Source organism: Schistocerca piceifrons, unplaced genomic scaffold, assembly GCF_021461385.2.
Source record: "Schistocerca piceifrons isolate TAMUIC-IGC-003096 unplaced genomic scaffold, iqSchPice1.1 HiC_scaffold_905, whole genome shotgun sequence".
Classification (NCBI taxonomy): domain Eukaryota; kingdom Metazoa; phylum Arthropoda; class Insecta; order Orthoptera; family Acrididae; genus Schistocerca; species Schistocerca piceifrons.
In genome coordinates, this window is record NW_025729174.1 from 686,494 (window position 1) to 701,751 (window position 15,258).

The window sequence follows — 15,258 nt, forward strand, 5'->3', positions numbered from 1 at the left end:
ACAAGGTGAGTCAGCAAAAGAAATGAATCGGACACCACATTACCAATTACTGTGGCAGGAGAGGGCGCAAGGGCATGACGTATGAGAAACAGTATCGCCCTCTAGAAGGAAACCATGCATACTGCAACTGTGGCTGCATGCGTATTAGAGCGCAGTGTCTGTAACAAAGTAAGATTGAATAAATGCTCTCTAGTATTGAACTCATGTATTTCCTAACATAAGTTCATTTGACCTTTTTTGTTCTGTATCCTCTCATCGATCAATCCCTAGAGTATGTATTCGTTGGAAAAAATCACCCTGTATATCTCTGGGAATTACAATTACGAACAACGTAAACTGGAAGGATCACGCAGGTAATTTGATGTAGAAGGCGACGGAAAGTTTCGTTTCATTGGCAGAACACTCAGAAGATTCCACAGGTCTACTGAAGATAATGCCTACAACTACGCATATCTGTCCTCTTCTGGAATATTACTGCACGATATGGGATGTTTACCTAATTGTATAGACGTAGAAAAAGTCCAAAGAAGGGCAATTCGTTTTGCATTATCGTGAAATAAGGGAGAGAGTGTGCGGAATATTATACGCGAATTTGGATGAAAGTAATTGAAACAAAGGCGTTTTTCATTGCGGCGGGATCTAAAAACATTTCAGTCGCCAACTTCCTCCGAATTTGAGAATATTTTGACGATGCTCACCTACCAAGGGAGAAATGTTCCCAGTAATAAAATAAGACAAATCACAGATCGTACGAAGAAGATTGAAATATTCCTTTTTCTCGGACATTTTTCGAGAGTGGAACGGTAGAGAAATAGTGGAAAGGAGGTTCGATGAACCCTCTGTCAGACACTTAAGTTTGAAATACAGAGTTGTCATGTAGATGTAGATGTAGATGTAAGACTTCCGCTCAGTGTTCATGACCCCTGAGAGACTAAATTGCGTCTGCAGTGAAGAAGCTGATGTTAATACACGGACGTCGATGACGAAGTCGAGTGTTGAGATGCTGTATGTACTCCGTAGAGCAACATCGTTTCTGCAGCTATCAATAGCAGAAACCTTTCGTTTGACAATTTCTATGGTTTCAAATATTCATTTAAGTGTTTTCTTAAAGCTCCAGTGATCAAATAGTTGTTTCATTTCAAACTGTTCCTTGATCCCTGAGGATGTCCTATCAACTGGTTGCTTCTCTTAGTCAGGCTGAACCACAAATTATTTTTTCGTCAGATCGATACAATACCTATTCATTAATTATTCAGTACATTCATTTAATTTTGAATCTCCTTCTGTAGCACCAGATTTGAAAAGCTCCTGCTCTCCTCTGTCTTAACGGTTTATGGCACTAGTTTCACTTCCATACAAGGCTACACTCCAGACAAATAGATTCAGAAAAGAATTTCTACCATATAAATTTATATACCATGTTAACAAATTTTTCTTTCTCAGAAACGCGTTATCGCCATTACCTTTCTGCACTTTATATACTCTCTCCTTCAGTCATCGCCAGTTACTTTCCGGACCAAATAGCAAAACTCATCTACTAGTTTTACTGTCTTATTTCCATTAGTAATTACCACAGTATAACCTGATTTTATTCGACTATATTCCATAACCTTTAATTTACTGTTGTTGATGATCATGATGATCATCTTATAACCTCTTCAGCAGACACTGCTCATACCGTTCAAATATTGTTCCAACTCCTTCACCGCCTCATCCGGAATTACAATGTCATCGGCAAACCTCATCGTTTTCATTTCTTCTAGGTAAACTTTAATTTCTTTACAAAATTTCTCTTTTTTTTTACTGTTCCTCGATGTACAGATTGAATAACATCGCGAAGAGTCTGTAACGCTATTTCGCTCCCTTCTAAACTATTGCTTCTATCTCATGCTCCTCGATTCTTAAAACCGCAGTCCGGTTCCTGTACGAGTTGTACACAAGCCTTTATTTCCTGTAACTTACCCCTGCTAGCTTCAGAATTTCAAAGAATGGACTCCAGTCAACATGGTCAAAAGCTTTCTCTAAGTGTGAAAACACTATGATCGTAGATTTGCGATTCTTTATTTTCTAAGGTAACTCTCCAGGTCACTGTAACGATGGGTGTTCCTACATTTCTCCAGAACACAAACTGATCTTCCGCGAGGTCGACTTCTATATATGTTTCCATTCTTCTGTAAATTATTCTTGCCAACATTTTGTAATCATCACATATTAAAATGTTTGTAATTATGGCGCAATTCCTCCCATATGAATATTGTGATATATCCGGATGACGGCTTTCAAACATGATAACTGAGGATAATAACTCCATCCGAACAGACCTCGGAAGGCCCAACGGTTCCGACCAACCGCCGTGTCATCCTCAGCCAACAGGCGTCCCTGGATGCGGATATGGAGGGACATGTGGTCAGCAAACCGCTCTCCTGGCCGTTGTCAATTTTCGTGACCGAAGCCGCTACTCAGCAATTAAGAAGCTCCTCAATTGACCTCACAAAGACTAAGTACACGCCGCTTCCAACAGCCCTCGGTAGACCCGGACGGCCACCCATCGAAGTACTAGTCAAGCCCGACAGCGCTTGACTTCGGTGATCTGACGAGAAACGGTGTCACCACTGCGGTAAAGCCGTTGGAAATAACTGAGAATAAGTAGTCGAAAAGCTAAACGACATCTATTGAAAGAAAATGTGAATTTGTCGTTCACTGAAACCAGAAGGAAACAGTTGTAAGCATTACTGCGTGGGAGGCCTACATAAAAACTCTCCTCCTCTTAATTTGTTGTGTAGGTTTCAATGGCGGTCGAGAAGTATAGTCCTACCTACAGTTTGTACTATTTGCCTAGTTAATGAAATGGGTATAAAACTCAGCTGGAAACTCCTGCAGTTACTTTGCACTCCCCAGGTGGGTGAGCACCTATCAAATTAATTTTGTTGTTGTGGTCTTCAGTCCAGAGAGTCGTTTGATGCAGCTCTCCATGCTACTCTATCCTGTGCAAGGTTCTTCATCTCATAGTATCTACTGCAACCTACATCCTTCTGAATCTGTTTAGTGTGTTCATCTCTTGGTCTCCCTCTACGATTTTTACCCTCCACGCTGCCCTCCAATACTAAATTGGTGATCCATTGATGCCTCAGAATATGCCCTACGAATCGATCTCTTCTTCTAGACAAAGTTGTGCCACAAATTTCACTTCTCCCCAGTTCTATTCAATACCTCCTCATTAGTTATGTGATCTACCCATCTAATCATCACCATTCTTCTGTAACACCACATTTCGAAAGCTTCTATTCTCCTTTTGTCTAAACTATTTATCGTCCACGTTTCACTTCCATACGTGGCTACACTCCATACAAATACTTTCAGAAACGACTTCCTAACACTTAAATCTATACTCGATGTAGTAAATTTCTCTTCTTCAGAAACGCTTTCCTTGCCATTGCCAGTCTACATTTTATATCCTCTATACATCGACCATCACCAGTTATTTTGCTACCCAGATAGTAAAACTCGTTTAGTACTTTAAGCGTCTCATTTCCTAATCTAATTCCCGCAGCAGCATCACCCTATTTAATTCGACTACATTCCAGTATCCTCGTTTTAAGGATGGATTATGCTTACTCTCCACTACACGGGACTCTTAGAGCCACTCCAGCAGTCTGAATACGGAGACTATTGTAGATTGGAACTGAGAAATTTGCAGGGAAAGTTGGGCAACGCTATGATTTTCCACTTACTTCTGGGTGTGTGCCAAACCATCCCTCTGTATTCACTTCATCCTTTCTTTTCAGGTTGATGAAATATTCTGAATGATTCCACAAAGACGTGACACTGAGTAATGAAAATTCGTAGTTTGAACCCAGTATTGATGTTCGGCGCCTATGTCACGACTGTTCTCTTCTTCCACGTTCCGATCAGTTTACCTCTGGCAAGCTGCAGTAGCTTCTTGTTGGATTAGAGGTAACGCGCTCGACCTCTCATGGGGCAGAGGCTTGAGACGTCGCTTTGTGTCCTACTGGGAAACACTGCAGTTTTCAAGACATTTTCTTCCTATTTTTTATTCGATTTACAAATGCCCCGAAAGAAATTCAGTAAAGAAATGGTAACATAAGACCATAATTAAAGATCTGCATCATACGCCATCCTACATCCTCGTTTCAATACCTTGCGTAAGTAAGCGTGTGGGTCTCCTTACTTCACAAGAAAGGATATGGAAGGACTTAAAGGAATGATTAATGTCAATGACTTTTATTTTGTTCATCATTTAAGGAAACATTATCGCAGACAAAAGTTATGGAAGCTGTAATCACTCTGTTTTCAGTAACCATGGACACCACGAGATCTCGAAGAGGATACCATACCAGCAGAGGGTTCGAAACGTTGATCGTATAGATGAAATTTGACATGACTTAACAAACCAGAGTATTTTTACCTTCAATAAACACACTGACTAACAACTGTCTGTGATAAATGTGCAGGTGAAAAAAATGATTCAAATGGCTCTGAGCACTATGGGACTCAACTGCTGAGGTCGTTAGTCCCCTAGAACTTAGAACTAGTTAAACCTAACTAACCTAAGGACATCACAAACATCCACGCCCGAGGCAGGATTCGAACCTGCGACCGTAGCGGTCTTGCGGTTCCAGACTGCAGTGCCTTTAACCGCACGGCCACTTCGGCCGGCGTGCAGGTGAAAAATGTATGTAAAGCAGAACTGTACGATTGTTTATACCCTTATTTTTGCATCTACATCTAACGAGATACATTTTACTTCTGTTACTGTGTGAAGTGAATAATTTGTTTATCATGTTTCCTTATAGTTCTATTTCCACTACCATGTTTTCACATTATGGCGAGAGTCCCAATGTGCTGCCTGCACATGACACCTGATGCGCATATCAAAAATGCGCAGTACATTATTGCTACCTGACGTTTGGGTAAGCTGGTTTTGCAGTTACTTTCTCTTTATGTTATGGGAGCCATCACGGCGACAAATGATACTTATTGCATTGGACACAACTAGTACAAATGTGAAGATGGCTTTAGAGGCCGGAAACGGTTATGCCCACATGGATCATTTCCCAACAGCGATGAAATCAAATAGTTAACTTTTTCTTTCATTCCACATACTTTCGTCGTAAGCTAATTTGATAAGTGCATTTCACTTACATTTTCTGGTACATTTTAACTATGGTGGTGGATTATATGCAACAAAGATTCTCACGTCGTATCTACACGAACAGTTGTTGCATGCCTAACTTTGCCTGCCCTTTGTCAAAGCTTTATGACGCATGCCTTAGCAGTTATTAGGTTCTCACACCCTCCCACACTCGAAATCTCCCAAAAATCATCTCTATAAAATCCAGTAGAATCTCTCTTGCGTCACTTTCATTCGGCTTATGGTCATCTAAATTCGTTCATGCAACACAAAGTTAGATAATCTGTCTGTATTTCCGTCAAAGAGGCACTGCGGCCCTTTCACTCGGCATATCATACTCTTTTTCCATGGAAACTCACACTGTAGCTATGAATAGTATTTTACTAGCCAAAACGAGAGCAGTAGCATACGCTGTTGCTGTTGCTGTTGCTGCGACACGCAGTGATCACCTCGATGCCGGTGACCGTAGTCGGTGCCTGCGACCATAGCGTTGGGACGCGGGCTCACCAGCATGAAGGCGTTCAGAAGTGAACACCCAGGCTGGACCTCTGTCGCAAAAATATTATTGCGCTAGCTTGCCATTTGTGGGGTGCTATTGTGTGAAATTGTGATTTTTTTCTTACGCTAGACATATAATTTTAGTACACAGGCGAAATGCAGCATTACGAGGGAACTACAACGCGCATATTAGCGCCGACTACCGTAGGACCACTAGCAGACACGACATCGGCGGCTCTAATACACGACAACATTTCCTCCAGCAACTTCCGCATCTAACACCGTGTGATGTTTGCCACTTACGGACTGCTTATGTCTTAACCACGGTGGAAATTGCCCGGCGACTTGATGATTATGTCGAATACGGCACTGTTTCGAAAGCTATCGAAGTGGCATACTTTAGAAGTGCAATTTAGACTTTAATAGTGATTCATGTTATTTCTCCACGGCTGTTGTATGTAATTTAAAAAAGTGTGCCATTACCGTCAATATGATACAACGCAGTAACATCGCTGTCGGCGATTGCTAGAATCATGTAATGGTATAAGCGGTAATTTATAATCTGTAGGTAATGGGTTCGAGTCCTGCTATTTCTACAAATTCTAATTCGTTGAATGAATTTTTAGTTTATGGGAACTACGTCCATTCTTTCCTCGAAATATTGACAGTATACATTTGTATGTAACTTCCAATGCTCGCTTTAAGAAGGCAAGGACGAATTGTCTCAACCAATTTACATCATATAAATACGTTTCCTTTTGAACATGACTTCCACCTTCTACTGATAACTACTTTGGATTTTTAGCAGTTCTGTACTCTTAAGTGTTAAACACGATTTCAGTGATACATTCGTACAGCTACAGATACACAAATTGTGATACTTCTTAGGCTAAATACTTACTCAGTCCTATCAGACGGAAAGACCGACCTGAGTCATACTGTGTGGACTTTGTTTTCGAACCTCTTCCTATCTTGTCAATGAACTTTTCTTATTCAGGAATTGTATGATCGTTGTTCCTTAAGACGTTTTATAAGAAAATAAATACCTTCACCTACACCGAACGTTAAAAGAAATCTTTTTAACAGTACTAACCAGCTTGTTGCAAATTGGTTACTGGCATGTCCCTTGCAGATGGGGATTTAACTGTCTAACAGAGAAATCTCGTAGAAGGGAAGGAGGAAAGATAAGAAACCTCCCACTTTGAGAGAATATGTGATTTTATTTCAGTGAGTCCAATATCAAGAGAACGAATAATAAAGTCGGAAGCACGAGCACGCTCTTGTGTGAGTTGTAAAAATCTGCAGTCCGCAAGCATTTCACATCAAATTGCTGTTACCGTGTAGCTGTAGAGCCCAGTAAGTCAACTACGTATTGTTAGGTGAGAAAGAGCACTGTAGACAGACTTCGCCAAATCTGACTGAATAGTAATTGTACGGTCGCTGAGTCGCATGTTACGTTTCCCAATGGTATTTTATTATTCTGTATTATTGAAGCTGGTACTAAATTTCAGTTTATTGAAACGATATCACTTGATCTATTATTGTATTTTCTTCCTTATACTACTTGAAATAGGAAACTTTGAGCAAGTCATCTGGAAACAATGACCAAGACATTTAACGGAAGACAGTAACATGCTCTGGGTTTTCAACTGGCATTGATATTAAGTTTTAGCGTTTTACACGCGTCCTTGCTACTATGTTGGAAGTAAATAAGGTAATGCAGCACCTTTTCTGTTGTCAAGTAACGTCTTCACCAAATGATTTTGGTATATCTCGAAATAAGAAAGTTTTGAAGGGGTTAAAATTTCCAAATGGCTTCTAATCGAGACTATGATGGCGAGAATCGTCTTCACACCCGGCTCACATGAGATTTGAAGAATAATAGGCATGTAAGAAGATTGCTGATAATTAACCAGTTAATACAGATCGAGTTTCTCTTTACGAGTCTTATTTATAAGATATTTTTAATCATAGTGTCAGAAATTAAGTGCGGATAATCTCTTTTTAATCATAGTGTCAGAAAGTAACTGTAACCGATTTGCAATTAAAACGGCATATACACTGGTTTTAGCGGTTATATCAGTACAGTAAAAATACCATTGGATTTTGGGTTTTGTGGAGGTATTGATCGTATCGAAAATACACATTACCTGACAAAGGCAGCTGTTGAATGTAGATGCGGTCGAACCAACTTGAAACAGATCCAGAAATTGAATGTACTGGACAATCTGTACTACACTTCCGAGACTCAGAACGCTTCAACAGTGTCTCGCATCTTCAATTACAACTCAAATTATGAGTGTTACATACATGTTCTGGTGGACTGGCTGAAATCTGATTGTGGCAAGGAATAGGCTCGATTCCCACATCAGGCACCCACTTTTAACGCGTACGATCCGATCTTCTTCCTCTCTGGTAAGACAGGACGACATGTCACACCTTAGTTCAGAATCCGTATTAAACATGATATGCATTCGCTACCGGCTGGCGCAAAGCTAATTTAGGTTGGGGCATATAGCGGTGGAAGTCGTGGCAAGCAGAATCTCTGTCGTCAGTAACCTTCCTTACACCTGAAATTTTATTTTATGAACCAACTGATCGTGTAAGGACTCTTATTTGACCTGAAATTGAGACGTTGAATATTTTTGTGTTGGACTACAATTCTAACTCATATCTCCCAGTTCCCGTTATTTGGCTCTCTCAGGACGACACAGCTCCATCGTTTCGTTCTTTTCCCAAAGATCGCAAACTCCTCTAGGTTTCCACGAAAGGATGTATCAGGATTCGAAACTTGGTCCAGCACAGAAGCATTCGTCATTTCATTCAAAGCCTTAACATGTACAAACAGAACTACCATTGATAAATAAATTTTATGTCTAACGCTTCTTCGTGTATTGTCACCAATCACGATAGACGCTGGTTTCAACTCCCATGTAGAGAGTGAATTTTTCATCACGTCATTTCAGATTAAAAGTTTTCATCACCTGATTTCAAATTCCAACACTCCACTTCCAGTTTCTGGTGAAACACAGTTACATGGAAACGGCTTTCCGTTTGTAGTTAGCAACGAAAATATGTGCTGGTTTCGACTCCCAGTCAACAGAGATTTTCGAATAAAATCTTTATGACTTCAAGCATGCCAGTCCTAGAAAATAACACGACCTCGTGGGCATATATGCGGAGTTGGACTCCCAGTCAGCACAAAACCTTTCGTAGCGCTCTTTTTAGTTAGACATGAGCACATGTCGCTGCTGTGGAACAAACAGTCGAGATTCATGGTCAGAAAACAAAGGCGGAATGTGACGAGTTCGAATTTCATTCAGATAAAATAAATTCTACCGTGAGGTTCCATAGAGCGCTTGAAGCTACTAACTACCTTTTTTTTAACTGGTTACTTCAATAACCACTTTATACAAAACCATCCGCCGCAGGAACGACAATTAGCAAGGCGACGTCTCCGCTCTGGGTCGTATACAAGGTAGGTTCCCTTCGGAGTATGCTGACTAAATAGCTGCACAGTTAGCAATCAAATACAACCGCTCGCTTGTCGAATGATCCGTGCCTAACGACTGAAAAGTTGCGCAAGTCACACAAATGTTGAAGAAAGGATATAGGAGTAATTCGTTCAATTACAGACCCATAACACCGACATCGATTTCCAGTACGATTTTGGTAAATATACTGTGTTCGAATTTTATGAATTACTTCGAAGAATACGATTTCTTGACAAATAGTCAACATGGAATCAGAACATATCGTTCTTGTAAAACACAACTACTTCTTTATTCTCAGGAGGTAATGAGTGCTATGGACAGGGAACGCCAACTTCATGCCATAATTTTAGATTCCCAGACAGCTTTTGACACCGTTCCTCACAAGCGACATCTGATCGAATTGCGTGCCTGCGAAGTATCATCTCAGTTGTCTGAATGGATTCGTGATTTCCTGTCAGAAAGATTACGGTTCGTAGTAACTGACGGAAAGTCGTTGAGTAAAGCAGAAATAATATTTGGCGTTCTCAAGGAAGGCTTATAGTTCCTCTGCTGTTCCTGGTCTATATGAACGATGTAGGAGACGTTCTGAGCAGCTTCCTAGACAGTTTGCAGATGATGTCGTCGTTTACCGTATTGTAAAGTCGTTATATGGTCAAACTCAACTGCAAAATTATTAGACAATATATCTGTACGGTGCGAAAAATGGTAGTTGAATACAAATCATGAAAAATTTGAATTCATGCAAATGAGTACTAGGAGTAATCCTCTAAATTTCGATTACACGACAAACCACACTAATCTAAACGTTGTGAATTCAGTTCAGTAACTAGGAATTACAATTATGAACATCTTAAATAATGTTGTGGGGGAAAGCGGACCAAAGACTGCGATTTATTGCCGAAATTCAACAGATCTACTAAAGATACTGCCTGCAGTACACTTGTCCGTCGTCTTATGGAGTATTTCTGCGCGGTTTGGTATTCCGCTTCAGATAGAATTGACGAAGGACTTCGAAAAAGTTCGCATAAGGGCAGCTCGTTTTGTATCATTGCGAAATAGGGCAGAGAATGCCACGGATGTCATACGTGAATGGGGATGCAATAATTAAAACAACGGCAATTTTCGTTGCGGCAGTATCTTCTTAGAGAGAAATAATCATCTTAATAGATTAACAGAAATCAGAGGTCGCATACCCGTGAGATCTTCGAGGGTGGAATGGTAGAGATTTAGCTTGAAAGTGGTTCGATAAACCCTCTTTCACACACTTAAGAGTGAACTGGAGAGTAATCACGTGGATGTAGATGTAGAAGTAGAAAACATTTTCGACAGCAATAATTTTTCGAATTCTCATAGAAATTTAAGAACGAAATATTGTCTCGAATTCTCTTTTTCGTATAAATATTTAATTTTGAGTAAGGGTCGCAGAATGATGTATGTGACAAAGGTTTCTTCAGATTCAAATGAGTATGGTAATACTTTTGATGTGTTGCTTATATTAAGCTTACAAGCGTTAAGGACTGTCTCGTCTTTAATAACACGTTTCCTAATGTTTGGAATATTGTCGTAGTAATTTACGTCTTGATTGATTCCCATACAGTGGCAATTTCTCAGCTAGCCGCTTGTGGTACGGAAACCATTTTGCACAGTCAAACGAATGTACCCAAAACAGATTAGAGAACCTGCAAGAAAGCAACGCTATATAGTCTGCATGAAAATCAGGCGAACGCAGATCAGATCGTTCAGATACTTTTGAGCATGATACTACCTTTCTGCAATCCTGATACACACTTATATACTCGCGCCACAGTACTTTTGATCCATGCTAGAGGAACCAAAACGCAATATCGCTGCCTACTCATAACATGAAGAACGGAATGGTAATACACTTACACATTTGAAGGGTAACAACACCAGAAAAATTCACACTGATTTGCCGGGAGTGTACGACTGCAACACACCACCGTATGTTACAGAGTTTGGGTGGCGTAGATACCTCCAGTTTGGTTAAACAAATCTAAATGACGAAGAACGACATGGCACACCACAGCTCTGTGAAGAACCGGGAATCAGCCTTTGTGATGGAAGACAGGTGTACCACAATCGAGGAGACAGTGGAAAAATATTAAATCAGTCATCAGTCAGAATTCAACGTCTTGTACGACGTTTTAAACACTGCAAAGGTCACCGACAACTAAGTACCCCAAGTGCTCACACATACTCAAAAACCCCGCCGAACGGGGGCAAAGGTTGCAACTGTGTCACGTCAATCAAGATGCCTTATTTAGTCGCCTAATCACCATGGAGTGGACATGTACCTTCTGTATCATTATGACACAGAGACAAAGGAGCAAGGCCAGCAGTGGAAATGCGAGCGTTCATCACAGCCGAAAACATGTGAAGACACATCCATTGTCGGCTAATATTATGCTCAATGCTTTTTGGGACAACTGTGGTGTCGTGCTAAGAGATTACGGTGCTAAGGGGGAACTGTCACAGTAGCTTACTACCGTAATATTCTAACTAGTTTATGAAGCTGCCAAGAAGAAGCGTCACTGGAAGATAAGAGTTCCGTGCGGATGCTTTGCTACGTGTAAAGGTCCCAGCTCGTTTTGCAGAGGACACAGATGCACATGCCGCTTCTGTGGCGCATTAAATTTTGTCTCACTCCCCCGTATTCTCGTGACACAGCATCTAATGACTTCTTCCTCTGTCCTTCGGTGAAGGAACTATTACGTCGCAGGCATTGCTAGAATAACGGAGAGGCAATTTTCAACGTGGAATTTCTTCCTGAACATTGAAAATGCAGATTTCTACAGCCATGTTCTCCGGTAAGTAATCCATCCACGGGAAAAATGTTTCGCACTGGAGGCTGAATATACACTGCCGAAAAAAAGAATCTGTACACGCTTTTAGATTTTCGCAATTAACTCAAGATTTATTGTTGCGTGAATGCATATGGAGTACATGATATGTTTACATTTACAGACAAATGGTTCAAATGGCTCGGAGCACTACGAGACTTAACATCTGATGACCTCAGAAGTTAAGTCTCATAGTGCTCAGAGCCATTTGAACCATTTGTACCGACTGCTGGTTAACATCCCCTCCAGAAATACCAAAAGTGAACGAGATCTGTAGCTTTTCGCACCCCAGTCCATAAGGCCCGTGGAGGGATCAGCGTGTCTTCGAAAAATGGACTTTACGAAACTCCGCTCACCAGGTCTACGTCGTACGCACAAACGACCATCACTTGCGTGCAGGAACAATCTGCTTTCATGGCTGAAGACCATGGAGCGTAATTCCAACTTCCAAGTAATGCTCTGACGGCAACAGTCGAGCCGTGCACATGAATGGATCGGGCTACAGGAGTGATTGCATATATCCCCACTGTTTGTAACCGGTTCGTGACAGTTCATGTTGACATGTCTAGTCTCAGAAGCCCTCTTATCTGTGCTGTAGTAGTTGTACGATCTGCCATTGCTGACCTTAAAATACGATTATCTTGGCGGGCGTCTGTACTGCATGGTCGTCCAGAATCATGTCTACGGGTGTGAGAATGTTCACGTGACCACTGATACCAGCATCGTTGCACAATTGACGCAGCAGATCCAACTTGTGTGGCAATTCTCCGAAAGGAGCATCTCACCACTCGGAAGACCACAGTTTGACCCCTTTCAAACTCTCTCAGATGGCTGTAGGAAGCACTTGTGCCTTTCCGTAACATGGTTGCCTGTTTGCTTCACTTGTTTGCACCTCACTGACCCTCCTGGCTGTGAGCATTCCCTATTATAATATAGACACAGGTGGCACTCTGGTAGCTATGCCACTACGCTATCTGTTGGCTGAGAATGCTCAAATCGTTACAAGTGCAATTACTATACCCCAGGTGGCGTATGCCGTAATCGGATCAAAATCTGCGTCCTCTTTCCACGTGTACTAATTCCTTTCCCGGCAGCGTATATAGTAGAAGTAAGAGCATCATCACATATCATGGTTGCAAGTTACACTCCTGGAAATGGAAAAAAGAACACATTGACACCGGTGTGTCAGACCCACCATACTTGCTCCGGACACTGCGAGAAGGCTGTACAAGCAATGATCACACACACGGCACAGCGGACACACCAGGAACCGCGGTGTTGGCCGTCGAATGGCGCTAGCTGCGCAGCATTTGTGCACCGCCGCCGTCAGTGTCAGCCAGTTTGCCGTGGCACACGGAGCTCCATCGCAGTCTTTAACACTGGTAGCATGCCGCGACAGCGTGGACGTGAACCGTATGTGCAGTTGACGGACTTTGAGCGAGGGCGTATAGTGGGCATGCGGGAGGCCGGATGGACGTACCGCCGAATTGCTCAACACGTGGGGCGTGAGGTCTCCACAGTACATCGATGTTGTCGCCAGTGGTCGGCGGAAGGTGCACGTGCCCGTCGACCTGGGACCGGACCGCAGCGACGCACGGATGCACGCCAAGACCGTAGGATCCTACGCAGTGCCGTAGGGGACCGCACCGCCACTTCCCAGCAAATTAGGGACACTGTTGCTCCTGGGGTATCGGCGAGGACCATTCGCAACCGTCTCCATGAAGCTGGGCTACGGTCCCGCACACCGTTAGGCCGTCTTCCGCTCACGCCCCAACATCGTGCAGCCCGCCTCCAGTGGTGTCGCGACAGGCGTGAATGGAGGGACGAATGGAGACGTGTCGTCTTCAGCGATGAGAGTCGCATCTGCCTTGGTGCCAATGATGGTCGTATGCGTGTTTGGCGCCGTGCAGGTGAGCGCCACAATCAGGACTGCATACGACCGAGGCACACAGGGCCAACACCCGGCATCATGGTGTGGGGAGCGATCTCCTACACTGGCCGTACACCACTGGTGATCGTCGAGGGGACACTGAATAGTGCACGGTACATCCAAACCGTCATCGAACCCATCGTTCTACCATTCCTAGACCGGCAAGGGAACGTGCTGTTCCAACAGGACAATGCACGTCCGCATGTATCCCGTGCCACCCAACGTGCTCTAGAAGGTGTAAGTCAACTACCCTGGCCAGCAAGATCTCCGGATCTGTCCCCCATTGAGCATGTTTGGGACTGGATGAAGCGTCGTCTCACGCGGTCTGCACGTCCTCACGAACGCTGGTCCAACCGAGGCGCCAGGTGGAAATGGCATGGCAAGCCGTTCCACAGGACTACATCCAGCATCTCTACGATCGTCTCCATGGGAGAATAGCAGCCCGCATTGCTGCGAAAGGTGGATATACACTGTACTAGTGCCGACATTGTGCATGCTCTGTTGCATGTGTCTATGTGCCTGTGGTTCTGTCAGTGTGATCATGTGATGTATCTGACCCCAGGAATGTGTCAATAAAGTTTCCCCTTCCTGGGACAATGAATTCACGGTGTTCTTATTTCAATTTCCAGGAGTGTATATCTGTAATGTCTCTTATATGTGCTAAATATTTATTTTGTGAACGTAAAGAAATTAAGTACTTACATTTGCATCTCAATGCGTCGGGGGTCAATTGTCCACGTGGACTGTAGGGTAATGATGAACTGTGAAGAAGTTGATGGCTCCTGAGCCGGCGCTGCCACTGCTGGTGTGGGAGGCGTGGGTGGCGGAGGTGGACGTGGCAGAATCGGCGGCAGTGGCCTTCTCCGTGGCAGCGCAGTCGGCTGCTGCAGCACGATCGCTACTGGCAGCGCCTGCAGCACAAAACCCACTACCTGCTGCAACGTATAATCCCAAATCTAACAAAGTATGCGAGTCGGTGTTGGTGTCATTCAAGCCTGCTCAGACTTCACACACCTACGAACTGTGACAAAGCAACGTGGCCCAATTCGTACTATTTTCCAATCGATTCACAATTGTGGGTATACCATAAAATACAACTAAATTTTACAACGTCCGTATTGTAGAGAAATGGAACACAGAGTTTTTTAGTGAACAGAACAATTTTCGCCACCAAATCGTGTAACGTCGGAAAGGAATTTTTTTCCCTAGAAAAAGTAATATGACTTTATATATGTATACGAGAACAACCAGAGGGACCACGAGCACACATTTCACTGAAAATTTCCACGTTCAGAAACTGACTAGTAAAGCATAATAAATGTT

The 15,258-nt window shown here is 42.8% G+C and overlaps 1 pseudogene; it reads right to left on the reverse strand.

Moving 5' to 3' along the window:
- Positions 1 to 2,512: 2,512 nt before the first annotated feature.
- LOC124771272 lies at positions 2,513 to 2,631 on the reverse strand (annotated as a pseudogene).
- Positions 2,632 to 15,258: the final 12,627 nt, after the last annotated feature.